Genomic DNA, 5,106 nt, shown 5'->3' with positions numbered 1-5,106 from the left:
GCACCCACACTGCTTGCGTGCGCCAACGAGGGTCTGCGACACCAAGGGCTAAAATAGATGTCGTTCCTATTTCTGACGCAGATCGCGCTGCATGTCCTGCCTCTCCCATCTCCTCATTGGTTTATAGAAGCAGGTACCCATGTGCCATCTCCCCATTGGTTATACCCACGTGGGTGATAGAAAGACGAAAACTGTTTTGCCGTAATACATTGAATGTTTAGATGCGATCACCATATAATTTAAACGATGAAAAAGCCTGGAAGGAGGAGCGATGACTAGAAACGATTCGGTTGGCCGTTTTATATGTGGATTAATTGTCGGAGTAGAGATCCTTGTCCATTTCAGGTAAAATAACAACTCAATGTTTATGTCCCAGGACAAATTAGCTAGCAACAGCAAGCTAGCTAAATAGGACAAATTAACGTTAGCTAGCAAGTGCAAGCTAACTAGCTAAATTGCCATACATGTTTAATGCTTTTCGACCTGTCCCCAAATTAATGTCATTGGTTCAGAGTTTGTTTTGATATTTTAACCTGCGTGTCGTGATCGCGTTTGGTGTGGGGGGGAAAATAAATGTATGCACGATAGCGCACGCGCGCAGCCGGTTTGGGCAAGGTGCAACGGTCGCCCCAGCGTGAGTTTTTTTATGCGCGTGATGTTAGAACGTTCTCGCCATTCCTGGATGTGATTGTTACGTAACAGTACATTTAATCCGCGCTGCCCTCAAACCAAAGCACGCAGCCTGTTTTTTTTGGTCAATTTTAAATTATTTTCTAACAACAGTTTGAAATGAGGTGTGTTCCGCCTAATTCATTCACATAAAAGTAGTAATTTTTACTTTTGCGAACCAATACGTTTTTGGGACATTTCTGACCCGGACAAAATTCCCCTCAATTGTTTGTGCAGTTCAAATCTGCAGACATTTGCTCATCTATCGTCCTGCATACACGTGTCCATATTTTCTGTCTGTTGTCTTCATCGCAATCAAAGTTGTTTTCATTACCAATATTAACTTTGGAAATGTGTGCGTTTCTAACAAAGTAAGTGCCTTATTATGTTATAATAGTTTCTGCATGTCGTTTCTACTGTAACATAATGTTTTTGTGTATATTCCTTATAACCACGGATACGCGATGTAACGTTACTCATTTCATAACATTTATGGTGTTATACTCAATGCTTAGGTAGCTAGCTACATTCTTCTATTAGCTCTGCAAAACAATGCTAATTGCGTCAGGGAAGTATTAGCATGTGTTGTATTTTGAAGCTACCCTGGCCTTATGACTCCCAAGTGACACAGCGTCTCAGTGCTAGAGGCGTCACTACAGACACCCATCTTCAAATCCAAACTGCGTTTCTATCAAAGTAAGTGTCTTATTACGTTATAATAGTTTGTGTGTCGTGTTATACCGTTTCTACTGTAGCTCACTGTGTATGACCGCGGACACGCGAGGTAACGTTACTCACCTTTATGGTGTTATATTCAATCGTGCTTATGTAGCTAGTTACATTCTTCTATTAGCTCTGTAAAATAATGCTAAATGCGTCAGAAGTATTGGCATGTTGTATTTTGAAGCTACCCTGGAAAAATTGAAAAATCTCTTATACCACTTGGTCGTTTGCTGAGTGCATTCCACAAAGCTGTTTATCATGTCAGCCTTATCCACTGCCCCCATTTTGAGGTTATAGTCAAGCATTGTCTGGTTTGATGTTTCTCTGTCTGGTTTGTTTCTCTCCCGTCAGGTGGTCCACCTCTGTGGCCGACATGGTTGCTGTATGGACAGTGGAGAGGACATGGATGTCTCGTTTGTCATGGCACTTTACTGCCAGCTGTTGACATTTCTTATTTGTATAATGGGTCATTTAGGATGGCAGTAGCGTTGTTGATGAAATGGAGTCATAGCAGCAGAACTAGAAAGCAGTCTTGGGAAAAGAGGGTGGCAAAGAAGGGAGTTGCAAACATAGGATCTCTGCTCCAGTATTCTCTTTCAGGAGTTCTTCTTTACTGTCACCAGGAATGTATACATTTCACTAATTGTGGTTGTCCCCCCCACTCCTGGCTCTCTCTTCTCCTGTAGCTCCAAGGCATAGCGATTGGTCTCTACTATGTCTCCCACCAGCTCTTCTGTCAGAAACAACTTGAAGCACTCTGCCTCAGATGGAAATGGCACTCCAGACTGGGACTCATCAATACAAACAGCAGGGCCAGGAGGGGTGAAATGGCTGGCAGCCTTCCAGCTACCACAGATCTCCTGTACTTCATCCACTATCGGTCTGCCTCCATCACCACCAGCATCTTCAAAGGGAACTGGGACTTCGTCAGTGGACAAGGGGTCCACTGTCACTGTCAGAATCTGATTCCTAATTTTCAGACTCAGTCAGATTTTTTTTTTAATCTCCAGAATTTCCACATTTCTGAGTTGTCTCCTTTTGAAAGACAATGCTAATGCTACAGCTTAGCTCATTAGCTACATACAGTATATCACAAAAGTGAGTACACCCCTCACATTTCTGTAAATATTTGAGTATATCTTTTCATGTGACAACACTGAAGAAATGACACTTTGCTACAATGTAAAGTAGTGAGTGTACAGCTTGTATAACAGTGTAAATCTGCTGTCCCCTCAAAATAACTACGCACCCAGCCATTAATGTCTAAACCGCTGGCAACAAAAGTGAGTACACCGCTAAGTGAAAATGTCGACATTGGGCCCAAAGTGTCAATATTTTGTGTGGCCACCATCATTTTCCAGCACTGCCTTAACCCTCTTGGGCATGGGTTCACCAGAGCTTCACGGGTTGCCACTGGAGTCCTCTTCCACTCCTCCATGACGACATCACGGAGCTGGTGGATGTTAGAGACCTTGCACTCCTCCACCTTCCATTTGAGGATGCCCCACAGATACTCAATAGGGTTTAGGTCTGGAGACATGCTTGGCCAGTCCATCACCTTTACCCTCAGCTTCTTTAGCAAGGCAGTGGTCGTCTTGGAGGTGTGTTTGGGGTCGTTATCATGTTGGAATACTGCCCTGCGGCCCAGTCTCCGAAGGGAGGGGATCATGCTCTGCTTCAGTATGTCACAGTACATGTTGGCATTCATGGTTCCCTCAATGAACTGTAGCTCCCCAGTGCCGGCAGCACTCATGCAGCCCCAGACCATGACACTCCCACCACCATGCTTGCCTGTAGGCAAGACACACTTGTCTTTGTACTCCTCACCTGGTTGCCGCCACACACGCTTGACACCATCTGAACCAAATAAGTTTATCTTGGTCTCATCAGACCACAGGACATGGTTCCAGTAATCCATGTCCTTAGTCTGCTTGTCTTCAGCAAACTGTTTGCGGGCTTTCTTGTGCATCATCTTTAGAAGAGGCTTCCTTCTGGGACGACAGCCATGCAGGCCAATTTGATGCAGTGTACGGCGTATGGCCTGAGCACTGACAGGCTAACCCCCCATCCCTTCAACCTCTGCAGCACTCATACGTCTATTTTCCAAAGACAACCTCTGGATATGACGCTGAGCACGTGCACTCAACTTCTTTGGTCGACCATGGCTAGGCCTGTTCTGAGTGGAACCTGTCCAGTTCAACCGCTGTATGGTCTTGGCCACCGTGCTGCAGCTCAGTTTCAGGGTCTTGGCAATCTTCTTATAGCCCAGGCCATCTTTATGTAGAGCAACAATTCTTTTTTTCAGATCCTCAGATTTCTTTGCCATGTTGAACTTCCAGTGACCAGTCAGTATGAGGGAGTGTGAGAGCGATAACACCATATTTAACACACCTGCTCCCCATTCACACCTGAGACCTTGTAACACTAATGAGTCACATGACACCGGGGAGGGAAAATGGCTAATTAGGCCCAATTTGGACATTTTCACTGTTGTTGCCAGCAGTTTGGACATTAATGGCTGTGTGTTGAGTTATTTTGAAGGGACAGCAAATTTACACTGTTATACAAGCTGTACACTCACTACTTTACATTGTAGCAAAGTGTCATTTCTTCAGTATTGTCACATGAAAAGATATACTCAAATATTTACAAAAATGTGAGGGGTGTACTCACTTTTGTGATATACTGTACATAACAACACTGAATGGCTCAGAGTGGGAGTGAGAGGTTACGTGATTGACTGCCTGCACGCTCCATTTGTATCAATAAATCACTATCAGAAAATGTGTGGTATTATTGATATATTTACTATTTTATTCATGTTTTTCAATTACCGGTGATAAATCATGCATTCCGATTTTTGCAGAGATTGTAATGGGCACATAGTAAATGTGTAAAATAATGTTTTGAAGGTTGTACTGATTATGATGAGCTAAGCTAATTCCAGCTGTGTGTGGAGCCATCTTTGTTGACATACAATGCATTCTGGGTTTCACTTGATCGTCTGTCGGACCAAAGATGCTATAACAAAATGAGGTGAGTAAGGGTTCACTCATTTTTGAGAACATCAGAAATTGGATGTGAACGATGCTAGACGACACACCCCTTGAACATGCATACTATAAACAGACCAAACTCATCTTGTCTTTTATTATCTTTGGTTTCTGTGAGGAAAAAAAGCCTGGCTGCGCGCTGAAACTAGTCGGATTACTTTCGATTTCTAGAAAGTGTTTTACTTTATTTTCAACGGTGAGCTCGCCCGTGATGTGATTAATTATATATAGTAATTGCTATTAGCTAATTCATATTATAGTTTGTCAGCCGAGAGTTAGAAAATATGACAGCTTGTGTTGCATCAATCTTTCCTTAGTTAGCGCTAGGACAAATGTAGCCTACATTTTTCCGGTTAGGATGATTGTGTAATGATAAAGATACTTGTGTGAATATCTGAACATTGCATCCAAAAATAAACTGCTCACATTCTGGACATAACTTTGTAAAGACTGTATTTGTGTAAACAGTTTCTGAAAAAAGTGTGGCCAGTTCAAATGCTGATTGTTGCATCATTCGAAACTGGCCGTTCTAATTGAGTGTTCTAATCACACGGGTGTGATCGTACGCTTCAGGGACCATTGTAGAACGATCACACCCCTGTGATGGTACGTGATTGGATGCACTTGTCTATGAAGTTCAAGGCTTAATGAGCTCACCAAA

The 5,106-nt window shown here is 43.0% G+C and overlaps 1 long non-coding RNA gene across 1 annotated transcript; it reads left to right on the top strand.

The window, feature by feature from the left end:
- Positions 1-628: 628 nt before the first annotated feature.
- Positions 629-4,881, top strand: LOC139548740 (uncharacterized). Its single transcript, XR_011669769.1, has 3 exons — positions 629-1,040; positions 1,268-1,365; positions 2,079-4,881. It is a non-coding gene; the product is annotated as an uncharacterized lncRNA (long non-coding RNA).
- The last annotated feature ends 225 nt before the right edge of the window (positions 4,882-5,106 follow it).

The sequence above is a fragment of the Salvelinus alpinus genome, chromosome 22 (genome assembly GCF_045679555.1).
Source record: "Salvelinus alpinus chromosome 22, SLU_Salpinus.1, whole genome shotgun sequence".
NCBI classification, from domain to species: Eukaryota; Metazoa; Chordata; class Actinopteri; order Salmoniformes; family Salmonidae; genus Salvelinus; species Salvelinus alpinus.
This window is presented reverse-complemented; position numbering and strand designations above follow the sequence as displayed.